This window comes from Bubalus bubalis, chromosome 9, assembly GCF_019923935.1.
Source record: "Bubalus bubalis isolate 160015118507 breed Murrah chromosome 9, NDDB_SH_1, whole genome shotgun sequence".
NCBI classification, from domain to species: domain Eukaryota; kingdom Metazoa; phylum Chordata; class Mammalia; order Artiodactyla; family Bovidae; genus Bubalus; species Bubalus bubalis.
Genome location: NC_059165.1, coordinates 103665590 through 103673344, shown reverse-complemented (window position 1 = coordinate 103673344; position 7755 = coordinate 103665590).

Here is a 7755-nt window from a genome sequence, read left to right as displayed (position 1 = left end):
CGACGTTTTGAGGCTCAGTGTTTCTCGAGGATGAGAAATGATGCAGGCAGGGATGACCCTGCAAGTGGGCTTTTCCTGCAGGTCACCACCTTGCCGCTGCCATGCTTGTGGCAGAGACCCATTGAGAAAGGGCACTTGCCAATTTGCCTTCCAGTCTCTGGGGTTTTCTTATCGCTTATGAACAATTAAGTAGTGAGCGTATAGGGAGGCTGCAGAATGTGTTTGGTTGATGACTGATGGATTTCTATGAGGACCCTTCATCATCCCCTCACCAGTCAGGCTGTGACTATCTCAGTCTCATTAACGCAGGGACAGGAGAGGGGAACAATTATTAAGCACCTACTGTATGCCAGCTCCTGCACTAAAGAGCTGCATATATTTTCTCATGTTTAATCATCACAGCAGGTCTGTTCAGCATGGTGAGCAACGAACAGAATGGGGGTGCTGAGCCAGAACCCCAGGTCAGATCCTGGCCCTGGCACTTATAGATCAGTAACTTTGAGTGAATGGCCTTCTCTTTTTTGAACCTTTGTCCCTCTTCCATCACAGGAGCATGAGAATACCTTGTCACATGTTAATGAAGATAAGAGACACCCCATGTAAAAAAACTTTTCCTAGAAGAGGCCCTCTGTTCCTGGAAGCTATTTTTATTTGACTAAATCAAGGGCTGGTACATCCTCGCTTGTAGCTTTTTACAAATATGTATGTGTGTGTATGTGTGTGTGTATGAAGATGTCATGAATATTGTTCTTTTTAAAAAAAATTATTTTGTTTAAGTATAGTTGATTAACAATGCTGTGTTAATTTCTGGTGTACAACAAAGTGTTCGTCATATCTCCCATATATTTCAATTTTAATTATGGATGTGTACATATGTGTGTATGATTTTTATGAAGGTGGGATTCACATAATATAAAATTAACCATTTTAAAGTGAGAAATTCAGAGCATTGAGGACATTCACAGTATTATGCAACCATCCCCTCTATATAGTTCCAGAATATTTCCATCCCCTCAAAAGGAAACCCCATTCCCATCAGCCAGCGCTCCATATCCCCTTCTCCCCCAGCCCCTGGTAACCACAAATCCGCTCTAATTAGTTTCTATGGATTTGCCTGTTCTGGATATTTCAACTGAAGGGAATTGCACACTACGTGACCTAAGCAGCTTTTGTTTGCCCAATAGTTACATGCGTTATTTTCCCCTTTATGAATGATTAGATAGATTGTGGAAGTCACTCAGTCGTGTCTGACTCTTTGTGACGCCGTGGACTGTCGCCCACCAGGCTCCTCCGTCCATGGAATTCTCCAGGCCAGAATACTAGAGTGGGTTGCTATTTCTTTCTCCAGTGGATCTTCCTGACCCAGAGATCAAACCTGGGTCTCCTGCATTGCAAGCAGCTTCTTAAGGGAAGCCCCTTATGAATAATTTGGAGAAAACCAAAAGAATACTGTTTCAGGATACATGAATATTCTATGAAAATCAGATTTCAATGTCCATAAATATATTTTTTATTTATTTTTAAATAACTTTATGTGTTTGTCTGTGCTGGGTCTTTGTTGCTGTGCGGGCTTTTCTCTAGTTGCAGGGAGTGAGGGCTACTCTCTGGCTGTGGAGCACGGGCTTTAGGGCACACGAGCTTCAGTGGTTGCAGCTCCCCGTCTCTGGAGCACAGGCTCAATAGTTGTAGCGCGTGGCTCAGTTGCTCCATACCATGTGGATCCTCCCGGACCAGGGCTCGATCTGTGTCTCTTGCCATTGGCAGGTGGACTCTTTCCCGCTGAGCCACCAGGGAAGCCTTCGTAAATATGTCTTATTAGCACACAGACACACCCATTCATGGATGTGTTGAGACTATGCACAGAAAAGAGACTGGATGAACTCAAGCAGAAAACACTGAATCTCTGGACCAAAGCTTAGAGAAGGTGAATTCTTTCTGGACTCCAGAGAGTGAGCTGGGTCCCCAAACCATAACTGCCTCTGAGTGTGGATTTAATAGACATTTATGGAATTCTTCTTACTGAGCTGGTCCTGAAGAGTGAGTTGTCATCAAGAGTGAGTGGGTCTCTGCCCTTACTTAGCTCCCAAGTGTTAAATCGATAACTAGCCAAATAGATACGGAGATGAATCGGAAGACATCCTTTAGATCAGGGATGTAGGGACATTCAGCATCTGGGATATCATAAGGCCTGGTTGTAGAGGTACAGTTTTTTAGTGATGACTGACTTCATAGGTTTTTTGTTTTTTCTGCTTAGATTTTTTGTTACCTTTTGGCCATAGCATCTGGGCTAGGGGCTGCCTTTTTGTTTTATTTTTACTTCATTTTTACTTTTAAAACAGTTTTATTTCAATTTAAAATTTTTATTTTATTGATATTTTGTTTTATTTAGATGTCAAATGTCTAAATTTTAATTTTTTATTTTAAAAATGTTAGTTTTATTTAGATGTAAAATTTTTTTAAGTTTCAGAGTTTTCCTTGGGGGCCTAGTGGTTAGGATCCTGGGCTTTCACTGCTGTGGCCTAGGTTCAATACCCGGGTGGGAACTGAGATCCTGCAAGCCGCAGCAGAGTCAAAAAAAATTTTAAGTTTTATTTAGGTTTAATTCTTTTCGTTTAAAATTTTGAATATTATTCAGATTTTCTAAAACTTTAATTTTGTTTCGATTTACTGTGGGATCTTTTGCATACTCTGAAATTTCCAAGTGGTGCCTCCATCACCTCAGTCCAGCTTTAGAACTGTTCCCATCACTCCAGGGGAATCTCTCATGGCCCCTTTTCAGTCCATCCCCACTTCCCCCCCAGCTCCAGGCACCCACTGATGTGCTAAGTCTATAGATTTGCCTCTCCCAGATATTCCATGTAAACGCAACCTTTTCATCTGGTTACTTTCACTATATATAATTCGAGGCAGAGCCTAACGGCCCCTGGTTTCTTTTCATTGCTGAATAGTATTCCGTCTTACGTGTGAACCACAACTTCGTCACCCCTTCGTCTATTGATGGACACAGTAATACTGTGTTGTCCTTGTAACTTCTTGGGGCCCAGGAACAATCCCACACGCATAGCTTAGAAAGGGCAGTAGGGCCTCCCTGATGGTTCAGTGGTAAAGAATCCACCTGCCAGTGCTGGAGACACAGGTTTAATCGCTGATCCAGGAAGATCCCACACGCAGCAGAGTAACTAAGCCCGTAAGCCGCAACTGTTGAACCTGTGCTCTAGAGCCTGGGAGTCGCAGCTACGAAGCCTACATGTGGTAGCTACTGAGGGCCATGGGCCCTAGCACCTGTGCTCTGCAACGAGAGAGGCCACTGCAGTGAGGAGCCTGCGCTCCGCCACTAGAGAGTGGCCCCTACTCACCACAACCAGTGGAAGCCTGCCCAGCAATGAAGACCCAACACAGTCAAAAATATATACAATTTTTAAAGAAAATGCAGTAATGTCCTTTCCCACCTCGTGTGCCCTGGCCTCCCCTTCCCTCATTGGCTGGGGACTCTAGCACTGTTTGCAAAGTCACCCCTTTGGGCGGCTGGTTAGACCTGTGTGGTTCCCTGCCACACCTAGCCAGGAGGAGGAGGATGGGGTCCTGCCCTCTGAGACACCCATGGGTTCTCTGCACTCACGTGCCCAGCATAATCAAACAGCTTGACCTAACAAGAGGAACAGGAAAGGCCTGGGCGCTGGGGCAACAACCACCAATTTTGAGCCCCCCGTGTTTGGCACCTGGGAGACCCTTTTCCTCGCACAGTCCCCTGACTTGCATTCTGACTTCAAGAAAGGTTTGAGCCTCGCTCGTATGCATAACAAGCCTGCACAGAGCCTCCTCTCCTTAGGGATCACGGCCCGTCGTCACACAGCTTGCTTTTTTCCTGTCGTCAACTGAAGGAGCTGGTTTTGGCACTGACCTCATTTGAATCTGCCTCTGCTCCTTCCTTGGTAGATGGCCTCAGGCACATTGCTTCACCCTGCTGACCTGCAATGGTGTAATCAGGGTGGAAAATAATAATGACATGATTAAGTTATTATGTTATTATATCATTATTATATATTGTTAATAATGATGGGCACTAGACAGGTTGGCCAGTGCTCTTCAAGGGATGCAGAGTTTAAGGACCCCATTTAACATTGCTAAAGTTTATTTCTAAATCTCCACATCTTTTATTTGGGCAAGGGGATAAGGAATTTCTGGATGCCTGGAACAGCTTCTCTGGAAAGCAAAGAAGCATAAATATTTTTCAGATCCACCTTTTTTTTTTTCACTTTCATTTTTTTAAGTTGAGGTGAAATTCACAAAAGGAAAAATTAACCACTTAAAGTGTACAGCTCAGTGGCATTAAGTCCATTCAAAATGTACAAACATCCCCTCGAGCTAGTTCCAGAACACTTTCATCACCCCAAAAGGAGACCCTGGACCCATTAGTGGGTACACTCACTCCCCATTACTCCCTTCCCATCTCAGTCCCTGGCAACCATTCATCTGCTTTCTGTCTCTATGAATTTGCCTGTTCTGGAGGTTTCATAAATGGAAACATTCAGTAAGTGGCCTTTTGCGTCTGGCTTCTTATACTCAGTGTAATGTTTTCAAACTTCATCCATGTTTTAACATGTGTCACAGTTGCTCAGTCATGTCCAATCCTTTGTGACCCCACGGACTGTATCCCACCAGGCTCCTCAGTCCTTGGAAGTCTCCAGGCAAGAATACTGGAGTGGGTAGCCATTGCCTTCTCCAGGGGATCTTCCCCACCCAGGGATCAAACCCAGGTCTCCCACATTGTAGGCACATTCATGTCTCAGTGCTTCATCCCTTTTAATGGCTGAATAATATTCCAAGATCTAGAGGACCACGTTTTGTTTATCTGTTGATGGACATTTGGGCTCTTTCGACCTTTGGGTGACGGTGACTAGCGCTGCTGTGAACATTTGTGTACAGGTATTTGCTTAAGTCCCTGTTTTCAGCTCTCTGGGGTCTACGCCTGGGAGTGGAATGGCTGGATCTTATAATAACGTTATGTTTAACTTTAGGGGGAGCTGCCTGATCAAATCCATTTTGAAAAGGCTCACCTGGGTTGGAGACAGTACTGGGTCTTCTAGCCTTGACTGCACCCCCCACCGCTGCCCCAGGATATTTCTTCTTCTGATGACATTGATTTGAGCCTATTCAAGCACAATCTCATGTCTTCCCTCCAGACACCCCATGATGGCTCTCTCTACCAAACGCTTTCTCCCCCGTTCCAGGAACACAGGGCTTTTCCCACTTCCCACTGGGAGCCAAGCCATGGGATGGATGACTGGCACCGCGGCTTTGACCGGATGGAACACACCTGGACGCTGCAATCAGCCCCCTTTATGAGGAACCTGAGGCTCACTGCCACCACACCAGCCCCCTCTCATCCCCAGTTCTTCAACATCTATGCTCATCAACCCTGGGCAAATGCTGGCTTGTGGTCCCTGAACTACAAATGCTTTTCTGATTGAATCTGGGGGAGGGAGGTTAAACAAAAACTTAAAGAGTGATAGGCCCTGATGGAAAAATATCTACAGTATCGTGGGGTCAGAGGTGCCCCCACTAAAAGACACACCCACATCCTAGCCTCCCATATCCGTGAATGTGACCTTCTTCCCAGGATGCATAGTGGCAAAGAATCCGCCTGCTAATGCCCGAGGTGCAAGAAACTCGGGTTCAATCCCTCGGTAAGGAAGATTCCCCTGGAATAGGAAATGGCAACCCACTCCAGTATTCTTGCCTGGGAAATCCCATGGACAGAGGAGCCTGGCAGGCTGCAGTCCACAGGGTTGCAAAGAGCCGGACACAACTGAATGAGCACGTGCACACGTGATTAAATGAAAGATCTTGAGATCATTCTGGATTTAGAGTGGACTCTAAGTTCAGGGACAGGTGTCTTTGCAGAGAAAAAGAAGGGGAAACAGAGAGAGAAAGCAGGCCATGTGAAGACGGAGGAAGAGAAAGGGGTGATGCACCCACAAGCCAAGGAGTGATGAGGGCGGGTTGCTGGCAGCCACCAGAAGGTGGGAGAGAGGTGGGACAGAGTCTCCCTGCAAACCTCTGGAAGGAGCCAACCCTGCCCACACCTTCATCTCAGACCTTGGCCTCCAGGACTGAGAGACAAATGTGTCTGTGCAACGCTACCCAGTTTGTAGTCATTTTTTAAAGCAGCCACAGCAAGGCGGGGACAGGAGGGGTGGTCAGGGGTCTCTGCACACTGAACCTGGCCTGATTGTGACTGAGATCGCCCGCTGAGGCTGAGGTGCCTTGGGCCCAGCCGGGAGTAAGGCGTGCCCACAAACAGCCAGGGTGGAGCAAGATAAATGCCATGAAAGAGGCACAATTATTATCGTTCTCATTATCATTATTGTTGAGTCATTACTGGTCTCCGTGAAATGGGGGGCTCATTATTCCCCCTACTCCAGCCCATCCCTCCCTTCCCCACCCCAGTTAATGGAACCCCCTTCTTTTGCTGAGGCTAGAGTTGCCAGATCAAACATAAGACGCCCAGTGAAATATGAATTTCAGAGAGCTGAGGAAAGATGTTTTCATATAAGAATCTCCCCATATAACTGCCTTCCCCTCCCCATGCTTAGCCTAGAGTTGTTTTTACAACTTGGCTGTGCCACGTGCATGTGGGATCTTAGCTCCCCAACCAGGGATTGAACCCGAGCCCCCTGTAGTGGGAGTGTGGAGTCTTAACCACTGGAACGCAGAGCAACAAAGTCCGTGCTCCAGACCCTGGGAGCCGAAACTACTGAGCCCACAGGCCTAGAGCCGTGCTCTGCAACAAGAGAATCCACTACAAAGAGAAGCCCACGCACTGTAACAAGGAGCAGCCCCCACTCGGTGCAACCGGAGAAAGCCCAAGCGGCAGTGAAGACCCAGCGCGAACAAAAACAAATAAGTAAATAAAATTAAGCCCTGGACCACCAGGGAAACCCCTACAAATAACCTTTTACTTTTGGAGCGACAGAGCTAATTGCAGAAAAGCTGTGAAGATCATACGCAGAGTTCCCAAGTCTCCCCGACCCAGTTTTCCTGAAAGTTAACGTCTCACAAGACCACGGTGTGTTTGTCGGGACTGAGAAATTAACACTGGGCAAAACTATTGATGCTACACTCCAGACTGTATCCGATGCCCCCGCATCGTCCATGAGTGTCCTTTTTCAGCTTTGGGCCCCATCCAGCGTTTAGTCATCACGTCACCCCAGTCTCCTCTGGTCTGTGACAGTTTCTTGGGTTTGGTTTTTCCATCACCTTCACAGTCCTCCGGAGTGCCAGCTGGCTGTCCCCCAGGACCACAGAATGTTCCCCCATCTGGGTTTGTCTGCTGTTTTCTTGTGACTAGATGGGGGGATTTAGGGAGAGGACCACCGAGGTGAGGGGTCCTCCATGTCACACCGTCCCAGGGGTCTCTGATGTCCTCATGACTTCTTACTGTGATGTGAACACTGCGCTTCATGCTTGGGGGCACCATGAGCATCCCCCCTAAACATCTTCAGGAACCAGATGGAGCGTCGGTTCCTTGAACGCGGAAGGCAGCGACAGGATGCATCAGGCACTGGGCCAGGCCCTGGGAGGAACCCACTTCGAGCCGCTGGAAGACAGACTTTTAAAAATGAATTAATGATCTTTGGTTGCGCTGGGCCTTCATTGCTGTGCATGGGTTTTCTCTAGTTGCAGCAAGCAGCGGCTACTTTTCGTTGAGGAGCGAGGGCTTCTCACTGCGGTGGCTTCTCTTGTTGCTGAGCA